Genomic DNA, 22,916 nt, shown 5'->3' with positions numbered 1-22,916 from the left:
TGGCTCCAGGGCCCGCCCTCATTCATGTTACTACATGGTTCTTTTACTAAACTGCAGTAAAATTTGCTGTTACTGCAGCTTAACGCTGGACTTTACCATGAGGTATATGCAAATTTTACATGGCACCTATTGGGAGTGTTCCCAGTATTTTCCATTGTAGGTCATGCATTAAAATTCACATTCCATATCAACAAGCAGATCAATCCATATACTGGTGGGTTGTGTCCATCTACCAGCAGGTGGAGATAGAGAGCAATCTTTTGCCTCTCTATATGTGGTCATGTGCTATCAGGAAATCCTCAGTATGTTCTCTATCTCAGCAGGTGTGTTGCCAGTTGCCAGATGGGTCGGTTTCCCACCCAATTGGGCTGTTTTTTAAGCGAGGATGTGGGAAATTTTCAAAGGCTGCTGGCTGCGGGAAATTGGGCTTTTTTTTCACTGTAGCTGTGCGGGTTTGGGCTCTTTTCCAGGGCTTCTATTGGTCCAATTTTTGGTCCAATAGAAGCTTTTCCGGGGCTTCTATTGGGTCCAATTTGGTCCAATAGAAGCTTTCCAGGGCGGGGTTGACATCGGGGGGCGGGGTTATGACGTCAGAGGTGACATCAGGGGCGGGGTTAACGATGTCAGAGGTGACGCCAGGGGCGGGGTTGATGACATTGGAGGCGGGGTCGATGACATTGGAGGCGGGGTTTGACTTTGGGCGGGTTTAGGGCTGATTTTGGGTGGGAAAAAGTTTTCCCATCTGGCAACCCATTGGTAATTTTTACCTTTTCCTAGCGGCAGGGGGGGTGTCCCGGAATGTTCTCCACGTGGCTATGGCGTCGGATGGCAAGGGCGCAAAAAAGCACTCTCCGGACCGCGTTCGCGCATCTAGCGGGGAAGTGCGGGGATCGGAGGCATTGAAGCCCTTTTTGGGCGCCTTTCCGGAGTTTGGCGAGTTAGCCGGTTTTTCCTCCGCTGGGGCGTCGGCGGTTTTTCCCGCCTTAGGCGCCCATCCCCCGATGTCCGCTCTTCCGGTTTTGGCTGGTCACGCTGCTCGCACGGCTTCTTCTTTGGCCGCCCTTGAGGTGGGAGACAGTAAAAAGATAGCCGCCCTTGACTTGGGCGGCAGTAAGAAGTTGGCGAAATTCAAGCGCCATTCTTCCCACGCGGCTCCTTCACGGAGTGATGCGACGGACACAATTTTGGATGCGCAGCGCGCCTCTCCCCCACTCTTTGGAGCGGAGGTTGAGAGTTCCTCTAGGGCCGTGGCCCAGGCTGCAGAGGTGCACAAACAGGGGGGTTTCTCTCCTGAGTTTATTTTGCTGCTGCATCAGGCCTTTCTTCTGCAAAATGCTGCTTCAGCTCCCCTGTCAGACATGGGTGAAGAGGCCTCCCTGATCAAACGCCCTCGGGTGGATCACCAGGCCTTAGGGAACTGTCTCCTCTGATGTAGATGAGGGCAGCGTTTCTGGGTTCTCCCAAAGGTCCTTCGGGGATTCTTTGGAGGAGGCTGATCCTCGCCCTGATGGGGCAGATGACCCCTCTGCAGCACTGCTTTTTTCGCTCAGAGGATTTGCCCAACCTGTTAGTTCAGGCCATGAGCATTTTAAACATTTCCTCTCCGGAGGAAGGCTCTCTCTCAGCCTCGGCAGGTTCCGCTATTATGCTGGGAACAAAGCGCCCGCCCAGAACCTTCCACATTCATGAAGCCATGCAAACTTTAATTTCGGCTCAATGGGATTCTCCTGAAGCGAGCCTTAAAGTAGCCAGGGCCATGTCCCATCTGTACCCTCTGCCTGAGGGTGAACAAAGGCCTTTCACTGGCCCACACTAGACTCTCTAATCACTGTGGTGACGATGAAGACGGCTCTGCCGGTGGAAGGTGGCACTGCCCTGAAGGATGCTCAGGACAGGAAATTGGAGGTGGCCTTAAAGTTGGCCTTTGAGGCGGCCGCCGTGACCGTTTTGCAGCGGGCCTCCCCCTCAGATCCTTTCTTAAGAGCGGATTGGCCGGTCATGGAGTCGGGCTTGGCCTACTTGGCAGACTTGCTATATGATGTCTTGAGAGCCTCGGCTAAAGGTATGGCTTAGACAGTCTCTGCCCGGCGGTGGCTATGGCTTAAGCATTGGTCTGCTGACCATGCCTCAAAATCTTGCCCAGCCAAGTTGCCTTTTAAGGGCAAGCTGCTCTTTGGGGACGAGCTGGACAAGATTGTGACGGATCTCGGCAGTTCTAAAAGCAAGAGGTTGCCGGAGGTCAGGGCACGGGCTGGCAGTGCTCGCCCTGGTTCCTCTAAGAGCCGGTTTCAGGAAGCCTGTTGGTATCGCCCGGGCAAGTCGGGCTCCTCTTCCTCCTCCTCCTTCAAGCGGAAATTCTCCCCCAAGCAGCATTCCTTTCGCAGAGACCGCCATCCCGGAGGTTTGTCCTCCGGCCCTCCCCCAGGGTCTTGTACCCAATGGTCCATGGCCCAGAGCAGATAGGAGGAAGGTTGTCCTCATTTCTGGGTGAGTGGACCATGGTAACTTCAGACGCTTGGGTTCTGGAAGTCATCAGAGACGGCTACAAGTTGGAGTTCTGCTGGCCCCTGAGAGATGGGTTCGTGAACTCTCCCTGCAAGTCTCCCCTCAAAGCGGCGGCAGTTCAGCAGACTCTGGACAACTTGGTCCACCTTGGGGCGGTGGTCCCAGTGTCAGTAGATCAACTGGGCACGGGACGCTACTCCATTTACTTTGAGGTGCCAAAGAAAGGAGGTTCTTCTCGGCCTATTCTCGACCTCAAGGGAGTCAATCGGGCCTTGAGAATACGGCATTTCAGAATGGAGACTCTCCGCTCCGTGATAGCTGCGGTACAAGCAGGAGAATTCCTGGCATCCTTGGACATCAAGGAAGCTTATTTGCACATTCCCATCTGGCCTCCTCATCAGCGCTTCCTGCGCTTTGCGGTGCTGGGCCGGCACTTCCAGTTCAGAGCCCTCCTGTTCAGGTTGGCTACGGCTCCGCGGACCTTCTCCAAAGTGATGGTGGTCATTGCGGCTTATCTCCGCAAGGAAAGAGTGCACGTCCATCCCTATCTGGACAACTGGTTGGTTCGAGCTCCCTCATTTGCAGAGTGTGGGAGAGCAACGGACAGGGTCATTGCTCTTCTGAGCTCCCTGGGATGGATCATCAACCAGGAGAAGAGTCAGCTACGCCTGACTCAGTCCCTGGAGTATCTGGGTGTTCGGTTCGACACCCAAGTGGGCAGAGTGTTCCTGCCGGACAGCCGGAGCCTCAAGCTTCAGGCCCAGGTGGGCCGGTTTCTAGCCTCCACTACTCCTCGGGCTTGGGATTATATGCAACTGTTGGGCTCCATGACGGCCATGATGGAGGTAGTGCCCTGGGCCAGGGCCCATATGAGACCATTACAGCACTCTCTCCTGCGGCGTTGGTCTCCAGTTTCGGAGGATTACGCTATACGCCTTCCCTTGGATCCAGCGGTGCGCAAGGCACTGAATTGGTGGCTGATGCCAGACAAGCTGGCCGCCGTAATGTCTTTTACGACCCCGGACTGGATAGTCATCACGACGGACGCCTGCTTGACGTGCTGGGAAGGACAGCGCAAGGGATATGGTCACCTGCAGAGGTGAAGTGGTCTATCAGCCTCTTGGAACTTCGAGCCATTTGGCTGGCGCTGCAAGCGTTCCTCCAGGTTCTGGTACTGAGGCCAGTTCTGGTCCTGTCAGACAATGCCACGGCTGTGGCCTATGTCAACTGCCAGGGAGGTACCAGGAGCGCCCCCCTAGTCGAGGAGGCCATGAAGTTATGCCTATGGGCAGAAGCGAACCTGGAACAGCTGTCGGCAGCTCACATTGCAGGAGTCCTGAATGTCAAGGCGGACTTTCTCAGTTGCCATACCTTGGATCCCGGAGAGTGGCAGCTGTCGGCTCGGGCGTTCTTGGAGATCACGAAGCGCTGGGGAATGCCGACCTTGGATCTGATGGCAACCTAGGTCAATTGCCAAGTACCGCGGTTCTTCAGCAGAAGTCGGGACCCTCGTTCTCTGGGGGTCGATGCTCTTCTCCAGCAGTGGCCGGTACAAGAGCTTCTCTATGTGTTCCCGCCCTGGCCAATGATGGGCAGAATCCTCGGCTGGGTGGCAAAGCATCCAGGCCGGGTGGTCCTGGTGGGTCCAGATTGGCCCAGGCGTCCTTGGTATGCGGACCTAATCCAGCTCTCCGTGGACGGTCCTCTGCGGCTTCTAGCGGAGCGGGACCTCTTGCATCAGGGTCCCGTGGTGATGGAGGATCCCTCCCCCTTTGGTCTTACGGTCTGGCTCTTGAGCGGAAGCGGCTGAGGAAGAAGGACTTCTCGGACAAGGTCATCGCCACTATGCTGAGAGCATGGAAGCACTCTATTTCTACTACTTACGCCAGGGTTTGGCGTACCTTTGCATCGTGGTGCAAGGCAGGCTCCCTTTCGCCCTTCACTGCTCCAATTACTTCAGTGTTGGCGTTCCTGCAGGAAGGTCTGGAAAAAGGCCTGTCGCTCAGTTCACTTAAAGTCCAGGTAGCAGCTCTAGCTTGCTTCAGGAGTCGACTGAAGGGTGCTTCCCTGGCTTCGCAGCCAGATGTGGTGTGCTTTCTTAAAGGGGTTAATCACCTGCGCCCTCCTCGATAGTACCTACGTGGAATCTCAATCTGGTGCTACGGGCCTTGCAGAAGCTGCCCTTTGAGCCCTTGTTGAGGGTGTCGCTGAAGGACCTGACGTTGAAAGCGGTCTTTTTGGTGTTTATCACTTCAGCCCGAAGAGTTTCCGAGCTCCAGGCGCTCTCGTGTAGAGAGCCGTTCCTTCGGTTCACTGAGGCAGGAGTGTCGATTCGCCCAGTGCCGTCCTTCTTGCCCAAGATTGTTTCTCGCTTCCATGTGAATCAGCAGCTTTGTCTACCCTCCTTTCATAGGGAGGATTACCCAGAGGAGTACCCTGCTCTCAAATTTCTGGATGTTAGACGAGTCATCATCAGATACTTGGAAGTGACCAATGATTTCCGGAAATCGGATCACCTGTTCGTGCTGTTCGCAGGCCCTCGTAGTGGCACGTTGGGTTAAGGAGACGATTGCGGCGGCTTATGTGGCTGCAGGGAAGGTGCCACCTATCCAGCTGAAGGCTCACTCTACTAGAGCACAGGCGGCCTCGATGGCAGAGTCCAGATCCGTCTCCTTGGAAGAGATTTGTAGAGCGGCAACTTGGGCGTCGGCTCATACCTTCTCACGACATTACTGCTTGGATGTGGCGGCTCGGGCCGAGGCCCAGTTTGGGGCTTCGGTGTTGCGTTCTGGGATTTCCATGTCCCGCCCTGGGTGAGTACTGCTTCGGTACATCCCACCAGTCTATGGATTGATCTGCTTGATGATATGGAAGGTAAAATTATGTATCATACCTGATAATTTTCTTTACATAGCAGATCAATCCATAGCCCCTCCCAGATATCTGTACTGTTTGTGTTCTGGTTATATTTCAGGTTCAAGTTTAGTCTTGAGTTCCTGTTCAGGAGGACTTCGTGTTCAAGTTCTTCCAATTGGATTTTCCGTGAGTTGAGACGATTTTGTGTTACAGTGAGCTGCTGCTTCCTCTCCCCCCATTTCGACGGTGGCTGAATTGATAACTAAATTATGCCTGCGCTCCCTCCTGTTTTGTGCGGTAGTAGGGTAGCTTTGTATCCCTCCCGCTTCAGCGGTGTTAGGGTAAGCCAGCTCCTCCTGCGGTTGCGGTAGCAGGATAAGCCAGTTCCCCCCCGCGTCAGCGGGTGTGGTCCCCCCCTCCCCCCCGCTTTGCTGGTGGGGGCTGGAATGATTCCCCCCCCCCCCCTTCGGCGGTGGTGGGCTGGAAAGAGTGTCCCTTTGTGGGTGTAATTCTCTATGTGCTGAGTCCTGCGGATGGAGCTTTGATATCGACTATACTGAGGATTTCCTGGTAGCACATGACCACATATAGAGAGGCAAAAGATTGCTCTCTATCTCCACCTGCTGGTAGATGGACACAACCCACCAGTCTATGGATTGGTCTGCTATGATTAATGGAAAGAAAATTATCGGGTATGATACATAATTTTACCTTACTATGTGGTAGCTGCTCCTGGTTAATGTGAAAGTACTTAGTGCTTCCTATTTAGCAGTAAGTGAAACGTGTTAACTGCCAAAGACCTTCCACCCATACCTAAAGACAAAAGGCACTTACCATGCGGTAACTGCTAAATTAATGCAAAGCCCCTTAAAATGGCTCTGCACTAGCAATTACTGCATGGTAAAATACACATTAAGTGCTTGGCATAGTTTAGTAAAAGGGCTTCCTTCCTCAAGTATGGGTATATAAACTGGATGTTCCACAAATACTACCAGCATGCTTTAATAACAGCCTTAACATGACTTTCTGTAGTTAAATATGGCTCCATCAGTAGCCCATCCATAAGCACAGTGTTAGGTGGCAAGTCTATATATTGGTGCCAAGATTTAGGCACCCCAATGTCATACGCTTAGCACCAGATCTATAATGCCATCTTGGCGCCAAGATTCCATTATAGAATGCTAGCGTAAGTTTGCATTGGCATGCCTAAAGTTAGGTGCCAACAGTTACACAAAATCAATAGCAGTTTGGGCACTTAATTGTTCCCTGAAGTGTGCGTAACATATAGCATTATGTAATTTAGTAACATAGTAGATGACAGCAGAAAAAGACCTGCACGGTCCATCCAGTCTGCCCAACAAGATGAACTCATGTGTATACCTTACCTTGATTTGTACCTGTCTTTTTCAGGGCACAGACCGTATAAGTCTGCCCAGCACTATCCCCTCCTCCCAACCACCAGCCCCGCCTCCCACCACCAGCTCTGGCACAGACCGTATAAGTCTGCCCAGCACTATCTTCGCCTCCCAACCACCAACCCCTCTTCCCCCCATCGGCTCCACCACCCAATTTCGGCTAAGCTTCTGAGGATCCATTCCTTCTGCACAGGATTCCTTTATGTATATCCCACTCATGTTTGAATTCCATTACCGTTTTCATCTCCACCACTTCCCACGGGAGGGCATTCCAAGCATCCACCACTCTCTCTGTGAAAAAATACTTCCTGACATCTTTTTTGAGTCTGCCCCCCTTCAATCTCATTTCATGTCCTCTCGTTCTACCGCCTTCCCATCTCCGGAAAAGATTTGTTTGTGGATTAATACATTTCAAATATTTGAACGTCTGTATCATATCACCCCTGTTCAGTGGTGTGCTGGAGCCGGCTCTGTCCGGCTCGCAAGAGCCGCTTGTTAAATTTTGACAGCTCTTGCGAGCCGGTTGTTGTTGGGGGCGAGCCGGCTCCATTAGGGGAGGTAAGCATGGCAGGAGGGCACCATTACAGGCCATGCTTACCGCTCCTGCAGCTCCGAAACATGTCCAACGATGTCCTTCGCCCCCACCCTCCCCTCTTGCTCCCATCTGTCTTTTTTAATTACCTCCATCGAAGCACGCGATATTTAAAGCCCTGCTGCATGCTGGCCATCTCTCCAGGCTTCCCCTGCTTGCTTCGGTGATGTTCGCGCCCTTAGTCCCGCCTTCTGACGTCATTCTGATGTCATTTCCTTTTTCTGCGAAGGCGGGACTAAGGGCGCGAACATCACCGAAGCAAGCAGGGGAAGCCTGGAGAGACGGCCAGCATGCAGCAGGGCTTTAAATAGTGCGCGCTTCGATGGAGGTAATTAAAAAAGACAGATGGGAGCGGGAGCGGGAGGGGAGGGTGCGGGCGAAGGACATCGTTCGTTGGACATGTTTGGGAGCAGGAGGAAAGGGCAGGGGAGGGAGGAGAATCACTGGGTATGGATGGGGAGAGGGGGCAGGGGAGAGACTTGCTGGGCATGGATGGGGAGAGGGGGGCAGGGGAGAGGCTTGCTGGGCATGGTTGGGGAGAGGGGGCAGGGGAGAGACTTGCTGGGTATGGATGGGGAGAGGGGGCAGGGGAGAGACTTGCTATGCATGGATGGGTAGAGGGGGGCAGGGGAGAGACTTGCTGGGCATGGATGGGGAGAGGGGGCAGGGGAGAGACTTGCTGGGCATGGATGGGTAGAGGGGGGCAGGGGAGAAACTTGCTGGGCATGGATGGGTAGAGGGGGGCAGGGGAGAGTTGCTGGGCATGGATGGGGAGAGGGGGCAGGGGAGCGACTTGCTGGGCATGGATGGGAAGAGGGGGGCAGGGGAGAGACTTGCTGGGCATGGATGGGTAGAGGGGGGCAGGAGAGAGAGGAGAGTTTCAGGACATGGATGGAGGGGAGAGCAAGAGAAATTCTGTACATGGATGGAGGGGAGGGAAGGGAGAGAGAAGAAATGCTGGACATGGAGGGAAGATAGAGGAAGGAGAATAGATGAGGGAAAAGGAATTGAGGAGAGAAACTGCACATGGATGGAGAAAATAGGAAGAAGCTAGATCCACTCGACAGTCAAGTCTGCGGAGGACCAGAAATGAAGAAGAAAGGAGGAAAGAAAAGAAATAAATGGAAAGGAAGCCCTGGAAACGGAGTCAAGGGAACAGATAGAGAGCAGCAGAATCAGATACTGGACCAGCATGATCAGAGAAACAAAGTCACCAGACAACAAAGGTAGAAAAAAATAATTTTATTTTCATTATAGTCCACTTTGAGAATCAGGTGCTGAACGTTAAAAGTTTATATTTATTTACTTATTTATGGCATTTTATCCCATATTAAACATGAATTAGATTGGAACCTGGGATCATTTAATTTTTTTTTCCTGGAGAGAGTAATGCATTGCCTCCCCCCCCCCCCCCCCCCCCCGGCTATAGCCAGCTCTGCAATTTTGGGGGGCACAGAGGTGGGCGGGGGGGGGGGGGGGCGCCGAGGTGGACTGGGAAGAGAGCCTGTTGTTAAAAATTTACCAGCACACCACTGCCCCTGTTCCTCCTTTCCTCCAGGGTATGCATGTTCAGGTCAGCAAGTCTCTCCTCATACGTCTTGGAATGCAAATCCCATACCATTCTCGTAGCTTTTCTTTGCACCGCTTCCATTTTTTTTACATTCTTAGCAAGGTACGGCCTCCAAAACTGAACACAATACTCCAGGTGGGGCCTCACCAACGACTTATACATGGGCATCAACACTTTCTTTCTTCTGCTGGTCACACCTCTCTCTATTCAGCCTAGCAACCTTCTCACTATGGCCACCGCCTTGTCACACTGTTTCGTCGCCTTCAGATCCTCGGATACTATCACCCCAAGATCCCTCTCCCCCTCAGTACATATCAGACTCTCACCGCCTAACACATAAGTCTCTCATGGGTTTCTACTCCCTAGGTGCATCACTTTGCATTTCTTCGCATTGAATTTTAACTGCCAAACCTTAGACCATTCTTCTAGCTTCCGCAGATCTTTTTTCATGTTTTCCACTCCCTCCCGGATGTCCACTCTGTTACAAATCTTAGTATCATCCGCAAATAGGCAAACTTTACCTTCTAACCCTTCGGCAATGTCACTCACAAATATATTGAACAGAATCGGCCCCAGCACTGATCCCTGAGGCACTCCACTACTCACCTTTCCCTCCTCCGAGCGAACTCCATTTACCACCACCCTCTGTCGTCTGTCCGTCAACCAGCTCCTAATCCAGTTCACCACTTCGGGACCTATCTTCAGCCCATCTAGTTATTTAAGAGCTTCCTGTGGGGAACCGTGTCAAAGCTTTGCTAAAATCTAAGTAGATTACATCTATAGCATTTCGATGATTCAATTCTGCAGTTACCCAATCAAAGAATTCAGTGAGATTCGTTTGGCACGATTTCCCTCTGGTAAAACCATGTTGTCTCGGATCTTGCAACTTATTGGTTTCCAGAAAATTCACTATCCTTTCCTTCAGCATCGCTTCCATTACTTTCCCAATAACCGAGGTGAGGCTTACCGGCCTGTAGTTTCCAGCTTCTTCCCTATCGCCACTTTTGTGAAGAGGGACCACATCCGCCGTTCTCCAATCCCTCGGAACCTCTCCCGTCTCCAAGGATTTATTAAACAATTCTTTAAGAGGACCCACCAGAACCTCTCTGAGCTCCCTCAATATTCTGGGGTGGATCCCGTCCGGTCCCATGGCTTTGTCCACCTTTAGCTTTCCAAGTTGTTCATACACACTCTCTCCCGTGAACGGTGCTATATCCACTCCATTCTCAAATTTACTTTTGCCAGTCCCTCGTGGTCCTTCTCCAGGATTTTCTTAAGTGAAAATAGAACAAAAGTATCTATTTAGCAAATTGGCTTTTTCTTCATCATTATCTACATAGCGGTTGGCTGTATCTTTTAGTCTCACAATTCCCTTTTTAGTCATTCTCCTTTCACTAATATACCTGAAGAAATTTTTGTCGGCCCTCCTTACATTTCTAGCCATTTGTTCTTCCGCTTGCACCGTCGCCAGACGTACCTCTTTGGCTTCTTTCAGTTTTATCTGGTATTCGTCTCCGTGTTCCTCTTCTTGAGTTTTTCTATATTTCAGGAACGCCAACTCTTTAGCCTTTATTTTCTCAGCCACTTGCTTGGAGAACCATATTGGTTTCCTTTTTCTCTTGCTTTTATTTACTCTCCTTACATAAAGGTCTGTGGCCCTATTTATTACTTCTTTCAGCCTGGACCACTGTCCTTCCACTTCTCATACGTATGTAAGTTACGCATGTATCCCAGAGACACACCCACCCATACTCTGACCACATTTATACCCTTTGCACCTTTGCGCTAAGCGATGTTGGTGCCTATGGTATAGAATAGTGCCTTGCACTTACATTTATAATTGCTAATTAGTGGCACCGATCATAAGTACAATTCTTTGAAGGGGAGCCAGTTGATATTGCGTATCTGGATTTTCAAAAGGCGTTTGATAAGGTACCTCATGAAAGGCTACAGAGGAAATTGGAGGGTCATGGGATAGGAGGAAATGTCCTATTGTGGATTAAAAACTGGTTGAAGGATAGGAAACAGAGAGTGGGGTTAAATGGGCAGTATTCACAATGGAGAAGGGTAGTTAGTGGGGTTCCTCAGGGGTCTGTGCTAGGACCGCTGCTTTTTAATATATTTATAAATGATTGAGAGATGGTAGTAACTAGCGAGGTAATTAAATTCGCTGATGACACAAAGTTATTCAAAGTTGTTAAATCGCGACAGGATTGTGAAAAATTACAAGAGGACCTTACGAGACTGGGACTGGGCGGCTAAATGGCAGATGACGTTTAATGTGAGCAAGTGCAAGGTGATGCATGTGGGAAAAAAGAACCCGAATTATAGCTACATCATGCAAGGTTCCACGTTAGGAGTTACGGACCAAGAAAGGGATCTGGGTGTCGTCATTGATAATACACTGAAACCTTCTGCTCAGTGTGCTGCTGCGGCTAGGAAAGCAAATAGAATGTTGGGTATTATTAGGAAAGGTATGGAAAACAGGTGTGAGGATGTTATAATGCCGTTATATCGCTCCATGGTGCGACCGCACCTTGAGTATTGTGTTCAATTCTGGTCGCCGCATCTCAAGAAAGATATAGTAGAATTGGAAAAGGTGCAGCGAAGGGCAACTAAAATGATAGCGGGGATGGGACGACTTCCCTATGAAGAAAGACTAAGGAGGCTAGGGCTTTTCAACTTGGAGAAGAGACAGCTGAGGGGAGACATGATAGAGGTATATAAAATAATGAGTGGAGTGGAACAGGTGGATGTGAAGCATCTGTTCACGCTTTCCAAAAATACTAGGACTAGGGGGCATGCGATGAAACTACAGTATAGTAAGTTTAAAACAAATCAGAGAAAATATTTCTTCACCCAACGCATAATTAAACTCTGGAATTCATTGCCGGAGAACGTGGTGAAGGCGGTTAGCTTAGCAGAGTTTAAAAAGAGGTTAGACGGTTTCCTAACGGACAAGTCCGTAAACCACTACTAAATGGACTTGGGAAAAATCCACAATTCCAGGTATAACATATATAGAATGTTTGTACGTTTGGGAAGCTTGCCAGGTGCCCTTGGCCTGGATTGGCCGCTGTCGTGGACAGGATGCTGGACTCGATGGACCCTTGGTCTTTTCCCAGTGTGGCATTATTTATGTACTTAGATATGGCCTGGTGCTGAATATCTGGGCCTAAATCAGCCCATAGTGGCCAGCATTTAAAAAAAAAAAAAAACAGTGACCACCACAGGATGAATAATGAGCAATTGTAATGATAACATATAATGACATTATTTTTTTTTAAAGTATTTATAAGATTTCACTTTTGATTACAGAAATATATAAAGACATTTAAAAAATGCTGTTAAGTAAACAGAATGACATTATTTTTAATGGGATGTCATACCTCAAGTTAGAACATTCCATTTTATCACAGGTAAAGGAGTTCAGGTATGAAAGGAAGCATCAAATATATAAATTAAAGAAAATATGTGTATATTTTATCATTCTATAAGTTCACTTCATTGCTTATCTGATGGTATTTTCATGAAAGAAGATATTGGTTTGAAATATATGTGGAGGAAGCAAGGATACAATCAATGTTCAAAAACTTTGGAGACTGAATATTGTTTTTCTAAACAATCAAATCATTACTACCCTTTCTCCAACATGTTGTTCTTCTTTCTAAGGAATATAACTTATTACATAACACCTTGTCAGTTGCTGAGAATGGACAGGGAGTTGTTACAGTGCAGACTAATAAAAAGACCCCCGGATGTCCGGGGCTTGGAATCAGGTTGGGCCACTATCAGCTAGCGCTGTTCAGAGAATCTTACTGCAATTCTTCTATATACACTTTTCAGTTCTTTTTAAAAGCCTTTACCTGCCTCCATACTCCATTCTGACCAATTACCAGTTTCACATATGTGGTTTTCCAAACAGTTAACTATAATAAAATGCATAGTGAATGAGGCTCCAAGGAGCCTTTTTACTAAGCCGTGTAGGTGTCTATGTGTGCCCAAATTGGAGTTACTGCCCAGTTACCGCATAGCCCTTGCGGTAATTTCAATTTTGGCACGCATCTGCTAAGCGCATCTGAAAAATACTTTTTATTTTCTGATGTGCAGCAGCTATGCGCGTCAAGTGGAATTTGATGCACATAGATCATTACCACCCGGTTGCTAGGTCAATGGCTTGCAGTAAGGTCTCAGACCCCAAATGGATACACGGCAATTTTCATTTTGCCACATGTCTATTTTCGGCAACAAAAAAAAATGCATTTTTTTGTAGGTGCACTAAAAATTTATTATGCGCGCGCCCAAAACATGCATCTACACTACTGCAAGCCATTTTTCAGCGCACCTTAGTAAAGGACCCCTAAGTTAGTAATGACCACTAGAAAAAATTTGTGATCTTCATAGGGAGTTTACTGGTTATCTGAAGTTGCCCACCAATCAACTCTATTGCTGTGCCCATAGCGGTCAGTGATATGTTATTTTTGTTCAAGTGTGAGATCTGTTATAATATGAACTTGAATTAATTCCTCTTGCCTCCATATTACGACATTACTGAAAGCCTGCGACAAATTATATATTGATTATATTTTAAAGATACATAATTCTTGCTGGTCATAGAGATCATAAAGAAAATTCTCTCTCTACCTCACTTCATCCCAAAATGCTTTCATTTACTTAATCATTTTTACTTTGCTTTGCTACAGGTGTTGTTCGTCAGGTGAAGCCTATTGTTGGCCCTTTCCATGCCATACTGAAATTGGAGATGAATTACGTAGTGAGCGGAGTTGTTTCTCATCGCAACGTCGTCAATGTTCATGTCTTTGTCTCAGAATACTGGTTTTAAATACAATCTCAAAATTTAAAAATCATAATATTGGCACTTGCATCGCATCCGTTCCTGACACACACATGAACAAAGAATACTATGACAACCTTATAAATTGGAAAAATAATTTTGGCCGCAGCTTTATTAACCAATCAAAAATTCATAACCAACACAAATAAAAATGTTATTATCAATATTTCAATGCGACCTTCACTTTTCTTACTACATTTTATAAAGGTAGTTGGTGCCGACCTAGCTGCACATGTTTATTCCATCAAATGTATTAATACTCCATGAACCACCTTGCAAAGTGAGACCTGTGGTGACATCAAGGCCTCACTTCTTCTTCTGGCAGTTTCACACACAAGTAGATTACACTGTAAAATCCATATAGCCAGTAAATTCATTGTCCTTAAATAAAGGTTGCTTGAAAAATTCTCATTTAAATTACCGCAGCTGTGACTTAAACTACCCTTTTAACATCCCTAAACATCACTATCTCCACTATACAATTACCCAAGATCCCAATCCCAAACTTCACTCTTCTAAATTTTGGGAGGGATTGAGTGGGATGAAATTTCTTGCTTCAGTTCCCTCAACTAGCGTTCCTCCTTGCTGCCCATCAATTCTCCTCATCCCGGAGCCCACCGATTTTACTGACATTCTCATGCTCTTTTGCTCCACCCCCAACCTTAAAAAAACAAACAAAAAAAATGTATATACCCTTTGAAGTCACCATTCTTTCTGCTCTAATTTGAATGCCTTACTAAACCTCAACATCTCATCCCAGTTATCCCTTCTTATTTTGTTAACCCCTTTTTGCTAATTAATTTGTTAATTAAATTGCATCAAAATTTCATTAATTTTAATTTTTAATTCCTAAGTCTTTATAAGATTCCCATTGCAAAATATCTTCTTATCGAGTATATATCTCCCCTGCCACCACCCATTTTTCTTATCCCTTCACCATAACAAAATATATATAGCCGGCACTACTGCAGCAATGCCAATATTATCTACCCACAATTGATCTTATGGGTTTTCTTTACCATAAACCTTTCTATGTTATATGACTTTGTTGAACCTAATAGTTTAAAAAATATTTGGCAAATGGTAAATAGAATAATCTCTACTTTTATATTCAATAGCAGTTGATAGGAACAAAGAAACAATAAATTGGGTTACATTTATATATAAATAAATAATTCACACTGTTCAATTGTGTAATTATCTGATGATTTTAATAAAAGTAGAGGGTAAAGCTTTTTCACTTCTTTTTTGTGATGACAAGGTCTGCGGCAGATAGGCAAAGATAATATGATGGAAAAAACCAGACATGAACATTTCTTTAGAGACAAGAATGCTGATAGTAATTTACTGTTTTATATGCATGGAATTAATTATAAAATGTATGAAGATGATTAAATGGGTCATCATAGAAGGAACAGAATTATGCAGCAAAGAAGGGATAAAGAAAACTTTCACAGGTTAAATATAACATCATTGATTTATATTTGACTGTATTACATTGTGACTGAATAAAAAACAAACAAATTTGTTTTTATAAAAGACAAACAATTAAGCGCATTTCTTCATCACAGAAATTGGCATGCCAGTTCTAACTCAAAATCTGTAATGAAAAAATGATGCAGCTTTAAGACATGCATTCTGAACACAACCAAGGTCAAAGAACAACATGATAACATTAAACAAAATGAATCAGCAGACCCATTGCAGTCTACATTTTCCATGTACCATACCAAAATAAATACAACACTATAATGGTACTTTTTTCTAAAGCTGAAAGAAGAAAGTTTTTGCCCATGGAGGGTATGTATATTTTTTACAAAAATGTAAGTAAATAAATACCCAATTTTAGGATGCCTTCCTAAAGTATGACTCTTTAAAGAATAGGGGGTTGGAGCAAAGAAAGTGTTCAAAGACCTTGTTTAAAAACAGGATTTGTTTGTAAGAATATCATAAGCTTTAGTAACATTTTCTAATTTTTTATGGTCTATAAGGCATTCAGAGGGTAATTTTACAATAGGGCTCCATGAGTATTAAGGCAGAAAGTGCCTAAGAGGTTTTTTTTGTTTTACAAAATACTTGCACAAATCCAGCAGAAACTGCACCAGGATTAAAGGCATGGACATTATGCCTGCTCGAGACCAGGTGTAAACGTTCATGAATACAATTTGCACAAATGCATGTATTTGACAAAATAGGTCTCGGATTCTATATATGGTATCCAGATTTGCATGCAAATTAATTGAGTAATGAGCCCTTAACTTCAATAATTGGGGCTAACAATTGAGGTTAATTGGCACTCATTAACATTTGCATGCATATCTGGCTGTGTGCTTTTCTACCGTGTTTCCCCGAAAATAAGACACTGTCTTATATTAATTTTTGCCTCCCAAAATGCGCTAGGTCTTATTTTCAGGGGCTGTCTTATTTTTCGGGGAAACATCGGGGTTGGATTGGGGTTGGCCCGCCCGCCCTCCGTCGCTCCCGGAACTAACCTTAAATGCCTCCTTTCACCTTCGCAGCAAGCAGCAGCAGGGCAGGCCACTCCTTCCTTCCGTGTCCCGCCCTCGCATGATGTAACGTCCGTGAGGGCGGGGCACGGAAGGAAGGAGGGGTCTGCCCTGCTGCTGCTTGCTGCGAAGGTTAAAGGAGGCGTTTAAGGTTAGTTCCGGGAGCGAGGGGGGGTGGGGGGGCCCGGCAACCTCGGGTGGGGGGGGCGGCCTGGGGGCGGCCTTGTCCGGCTCTCGGCAGCCCTGCTTTCGGGGGAGGCCTTATATCTACAATTTCAGGAAAACCTCTACTAGGTCTTATTTTCGGGGGATGTCTTACTTTCGGGGAAACAGGGTATATTACATGGTGCCTAATTCTACTAGTGCTTAACTCAAAAGGGGGCACGACCATGAGCATGCCAAGGCATTCCGAAAAGTTGCAAGCATAGTTATATACTATAGCCTTAGCATGCCTAACTTGTCACCAGCATTTACACCAGGTTCAGCAGGTGTAAGTCTGGTGCCTAAAGTTAGGCACGGGTATTGCTGCTAAGTGTGATTCTGTAATGGGTGTGTGCCCTTTATAGAATCGTGATTAGCACTGATTTTTTTCCGTCACCAAATTTACTGAATCTGGCCCTAAGCGCGTAAATTGTGGCTATGCTGGTATGGTCTCTGGATACAGATACTGTACCAATGTGCGCCAGCTTGCACTTTGCATTTTATAAGAGCTCATTTATGTGCATCAGCCAGTGTTTTACATTTAAAAATGGATTATAAAATTACCCCCAAAACATACACTGCTAGTTTACTTTTCACACCAGAGGACCAAATAAAATATTCCAATAATTTCCACTGTATTTTTTGTATTCTTCACTTTGGGGGTCTTTTACTAAATCATTTAAATAATTGGAGCGAATTCGAGTTGACAGTGTATGTCAGTGGCATAGCCATACATGATGCGTACCTTGCATATGCACCCCCTGTCAACAGCACTTAGAGTGTAGGCGCTCCTTTTCCCCCACACTATTCATAGGTGTCATTACATGGTGATACGGGGTGGCATGTGCCACCCCAGAAAACTATCTTGCCACTCCTCTGCCACCCCAACCAGAGTCAGCATACACCAGCATCACCTTCCTACCTTTCTCCTCCTCTCTCATCCCTCGCTCTGTTACAACTTCCTTTTGCTGTGCAGGCGGGTGGAGGGAAAGCCAGATCTAATAGCTGCCAGTGACCAGAATGAGTTTGTTAACTCATGGTGGAGGGGGGAGAGACTGGATTGGAAAGGAGGAAAAAGATAGGGAAAGAGATTGGACCTGTGGGAAGTAACGGGGATGGGAAGAAGAGGGAAGATGCAGCACAGAAATGGAAAGGAAGAGGGAAGACATGCTGCACATGAAGGGAAGGGAAAGATAGAGGGGAGAAATGTTGCACATGAAGGAAGGAGGAATGCTGCACATGAAGAGAAATGGGAAGTCACATTGCACAGGAAAGAAAGGGAAAGGCAGAGGAAGAAATGTTGCACATAAAGGGAAGGGAAAGGCAGAGGAAGAAATGTTGCACATGAAGAGAAGGGAAAGGTAGAGGGAGACATGTTGTACATGAAGAAAAGAGGGGAGACACTGCACATTAAGGGAAGTGAATGGTATGAGGGGAGAGTGCTGCACAGGAAGGGAAGGGGGCAATACTGCGTATGAAGGAAGGGAATGGAGATGGAAAACTAATAGCTTGAGGCAGAAAAATAGAAGCAGTGGTGTACTGGAGCCGGCTCGCACCGGCTCACAAGAGCGGTTGTTAATTTTTAAAGCTCTTGCGAGTCGGTTGTGGCAGGCGAGCCGGCTCCCAGGGGCGGCGCAACCCGGCAGTAAGTGAGGTAAGCATGGCAGGAGGGTGCCACAAGCCATGCTTACCTCATCTCCCATCGCTCTGGGGGATTTAAATTGTTGATTTACCTCCGTTTCAGTGACGCAGTCAAACCCCGTCTCTAGCCTTCACTTCGTTCCCGTCAGTGTTGTAAGCATTTATAGGTGAATAACTCTCCTGGGCAAAGCTACCCAATGAGTAATTCCCAGGTTCCGTTTACAGGAGTCTGGCTAAACCAACTTCCTAGCTCTGTCCAGGGGTTATATATTATAAAGGAACCTGGCTGTTCTGGGCTTACACCAGAACTTTTTTTCTGTTAGAGAGAACTGGAATAAAAGTAAAGTCACTGCTGTGAAATATATTAATTTATTATATAGGTAAGAAATAGAATAATACACCCTACACTACAGCTCAGCTGTACAAATGTAGCTCCCTTATGCTGATAAGCAACTGTAGAATGTATTGTCTAACTAAAACACTGATATCACTGGTTACTAGGTTATACACAATCCTGATTAGTAATACTGACTAGGTCATGAAGTAATACAGTTAGCAGCACATCTTCCTGATCACAAAGTTCTGACTAAACCCGCCTTGCTGAGTAAGAACCCACTAGCTAATCCCTGACTATAGGAAATAAATCCCTGTAATTCTCACCGAGCTGACTCTAGGTAGTCTCTCAGATGAAGTGGACACAGGTTTTCCTTTTAGACTCCAGCTGTTTTCCACAGCGAGTCCCCGTCTTAGGAAACAGCACAGGCTCTCTGCAGCATGCAGGATTACAGTCTCTCTGGCCGGTAGAGCTGAACCAACAGGTACTTTCTTCAGATGGTCAGTTCACAAGGTTGTGGCCCACTTCAGGTCTCGCTGGTCTTCTTGCCAGCTACCCTTCTTCCAGTAGAACCAGACAAATTCTCCTTCTCTTCTTTTCTTTCTTCTTCTGTGTGTCTTCTGACCCCTCTTTCTGGTTCCCGCTCTCTGGCCCCTGATTCCCAGGTGACCAGACAGCAACCAATCAGGATCTTGTCCAGCTCCTTCCCTGAGCAAGAAAAACCTTTTTGATCTTCCAGTTGTTACATTGTGGTATGCATTCCTGTCTCTCATCAGACTCGCTGGCACCATGACCTTACCCCTTGTAGCTCATCAGGGAGGTGCAAGGGTCAGGTAGCCCACTGCATATCCTTGAGTTTTTCCAGACCTGCCAGTTATTTACCACAAGCAGAGCTCTGCCACAAACAGAAAGTTGAATCTGCTTGGTCACTGAAGTGCCGGGTCTTAGTTCACAGGACTCCATCTTGACATAGTGTATACACAGGCTGAGACCAGCAGAGTGAGGCTCACAGGGAAATAGCCCTACAGTGTCCCGCCTTCTTCTGACGTGATTTCCTCTTTCCGGAGGGCGGGACATTGACGGGAACGAAGTGAGATGGGGGTTTGACTGCGGCTGCTGCGATGGAGGCAGGGGAGCGAGGAGAATCGTTGGGTGGTAACGATGGCTGAAGGAGGGGCAGGGGAGCGGAGAGAATCACTGGGTGGGTATGGATGGCTGGAGGAGGGCAGGAAGCGGAGAGAATTGCTGGGTGTGTATGGATGGCTGGAGGGGGACAGGGCAGCGGAGAGAATTGCGGGTGGGTATGGATGGCTGGAGAAGGGGCAGGGGAGCAGAGAGAATCGCTGGGTGGGTATGGATGGCTGGAGGAGGGGTAGGGGAGTGGAGAGAATCGCTGGGTGGGTATGGATGGCTAAAGAAGGAGCAGGGGAGCAGAGAGAATTGCTGGGTGGGTATGGATGGCTGGAGGAGGGGGCAGGGGAGTGGAATCACTGGGTGGGTATGGATGGCTGGAGGAGGGGCAGGGGAGCGGAGAGAATCGCTGGGTGGGTATGGATGGCTGGAGGAGGGGCAGGGGAGTGGAGAGAATCGCTGGGTGGGTATGGATGGCTGGAGGAGGGGCAGGGCAGCGGAGAGAATCGCTGGGTGGGTATGGATGGCTGTAGGGGCAGGGCAGCGGGAGAGAATCGCTGGGTGGGTATGGACGGCTGAAGGAGGAGCAGGGCAGCGGAGAGAATCGCTAGGTGGGTATGGATGGCTGTAGGGGGGCACGGGAGAGGAGAGAATTGCTGGGTGGGTATGGATGGCTGTAGGGGGGCAAGGGCGAGGAGAGTTGCTGGGCATGGATGGCGCAGAGGGAAGGGAGAGAGAGAAATGCTGGACATGGATGGAGGGGTGGGAAGAGTGAGGAGGGAGAGAGATGAGGGAAAAGAAAGAGGAGAAAAACTGCACATGGATGAAGAAAATAGGCAGAAGCTGGATCCACTGGACAGTCAAGTCTGCGGCGGACCAGAAATGAAGAATAAAGGAGGAAAGGAAAGAAATAATGGAAAGAAGCCTTGGAAACAGAGTTAAGAGGGACAGATAGCAGCAGAATCGGATACCTGGGCCAGCATGATCAGAAAAACAAAGTCACCAGACAACAAAGGTAGAAAAAAAATCATTTTATTTTCATTATTTATTATTTATGCATTTTGTATCCCACATTTTCCACCTCTTTGCAGGGTCAATGTGGCTTACAATACATCATGAATAGGGAAAATATAAGAAATAGACATTTAGTATTGCAAAAAGATCTTGGGTGACATGATAATGATTAAAGCATGCTAGTACAATATAACAAGCAATATATCGTAGGCAGGAGGTACGCTTTTTTAAATTTTAGGAGGAGGGGGTTCCTGGTGCTGGGAGGGAGGACGGGCGGGCGGGCTGTTGTCATTGCGTTGGAGGGAGGGCGGGATGGAAGGCCGAAACTGGGAGGGAGAGTGGGCGGACCAGCGATGGCGACGGCGTGCGTGCCAAGGGAGAGGGCTCTGTGTGCCCTCTCTGGCACGCGTGCCATAGGTTCGCCATCACTGGTCTAGTGTGTGTCCTTTAGTGTGAGTTGGTGCGTGTTTGGTCCATGCAGATCCCATAGTTGTAAGAATTCTTTGCATTCTGGGTGCTTGTTGAGGTGCTATCTTCAAAGGGCAGGTTGATGTCTGCCTATTATGATAAGGTTTGAGGTAGAGACACAAGTGTTCGAGATAAAGTCCATAAAGTGTGTTTGGGATCTTGCCAGTTGCCTGGCGGTCTGTAGAGTAGGATTGCGGTTAAGGTGTTCCTGCAAATTTGGGTGATTGATTCTTACAGAGGCGATGTCAGGTTCTCAGGTTCAGAGCCCGCGGGACTGGCTCTGGAGCAAAAGTGAGCCCTTGGGCTGCTGACGAGGAGCGACAGCAGCAGGCAAAACCCACCAACCCACACTGGGTAAGCACAACGGCAGGGGACTGCAGGCACCGCCCAGCGAACCGGAACCACCTGGACTGGACTCCCCCCGGACTGGAGGACACAGGACTGGAACACTGGACTACAATCCCACGGACTGGAACACACACCGGACCGGAACACACTGGACTGGAGCACACCAGACTGGAACATACACCGGCCCGGAACACTCTGGACTGGAACCCGGACTGGACCTTCTGTCAGGTTCTCTCAGGTTCTGAGCCCGCGGGGACCGGGCTCTGGAGCAAACGTGAGCCCTTGGGCTGCTGCGAGGAGCGACCGCAGCAGGCAACCCACCAACCCACACTGGGTAAGCACAACGGCAGGGACTGCAGGCACCGCCCAGCGAACCGGAACAACCTGACTGGAATCCCCCGGACTGGAGGACACAGGACGAACACTGGACTACAATCCCCCGGACTGGAACACACACCGGACCGGAACACACTGGACTGGAACCCGGACTGGACCTAGGCTTTCACCTACACTTGACTGCCTACCCCCTAGGGTTGAGCCTTCAGGTTCTGGCAGCCGGTAGGACTTACAGGAGCAGCAGGAATGAAGATCCAGGAGGTGCCCCCTGGCACCTAAGCGATGGCAAGGCAGACGGCAGGGAATGTCCGGGTTCTGGCAGTAGGTAGGTTCAAAGCAATGGTCACAGAAGGGCTGGAAGCCCACCGAGCAAGAACACAGAAGGTTGCTGGAAACCCCACAAAGCGATAACCACCAATGGGCAGGGAACCTACAGAGCAATAAACACAGAAGGGCTGGAAACCCACAAGCGATAAACACAGAAGGGCTGAAAACCCACAGCGCAATAAACACAGAAGGGGCAGAAAACCCACAGCGCAATAAATACAGAAGGGCTGGAAACTCACAAGCGATAAACACAAAAGGGCAGGGAACTACAGAGCAGTAACACAGAAGGGCTGGAAACCCACTAGCGATAAACACAGAAGGGCTGAAAACCACAGCGCAATAAACACAGCAGGCTGGCAACCCACAAAGCGATGAAACCCAGAAGGGCTGAAAACCCACAGACGGGTAGGAGACCCACAGAACAATTAACATACAGAAGGGCTGGAATCCCCACAACGCGATAAACACAGAAGGGCAGGGAACTACAGAGCAAGAAACACAGAAGGGCTGGAAACCCACAAGCGAATAAACACCAGAAGGGCTGAAACCCCACAGAAGGGTAGGAGACCCACAGAGCAAATAACTACAGAAGGGAAGGGAACCTACAGAGCAAGAAACACAGACGGGCCAGGAAACCACAAGCGATAAACACAGAAGGGCCTGAAAACCACAGCGCAATAAATACAGAAGGGCTGAAAACCCCACAGAAGGGTAGGAGACCCACAGAGCAAATAAACACAGAAGGGTAAGAAGCCCACAGAGCAAAGACAAGGAAAGCAAACGGTGCTAACAGCACACTAACCTCGGGACCTAAGG

General features: G+C 48.0%; 1 protein-coding gene across 2 annotated transcripts in view; it reads left to right on the top strand.

Moving 5' to 3' along the window:
* Positions 1 to 14,476, top strand: part of FBLN1 (fibulin 1) — a 1,130,965-nt gene extending 1,116,489 nt beyond the window's left edge. For both annotated transcript variants that reach the window (XR_003943425.1, XR_003943426.1), the window contains one exon: positions 13,642 to 14,476. The gene's annotated coding sequence lies outside the window, so the exon portion shown is untranslated. The remainder of the gene's footprint in view (positions 1 to 13,641) is intronic.
* Positions 14,477 to 22,916: the final 8,440 nt, after the last annotated feature.

The sequence above is a fragment of the Microcaecilia unicolor genome, chromosome 9 (genome assembly GCF_901765095.1).
Source record: "Microcaecilia unicolor chromosome 9, aMicUni1.1, whole genome shotgun sequence".
Classification (NCBI taxonomy): domain Eukaryota; kingdom Metazoa; phylum Chordata; class Amphibia; order Gymnophiona; family Siphonopidae; genus Microcaecilia; species Microcaecilia unicolor.
This window is presented reverse-complemented; position numbering and strand designations above follow the sequence as displayed.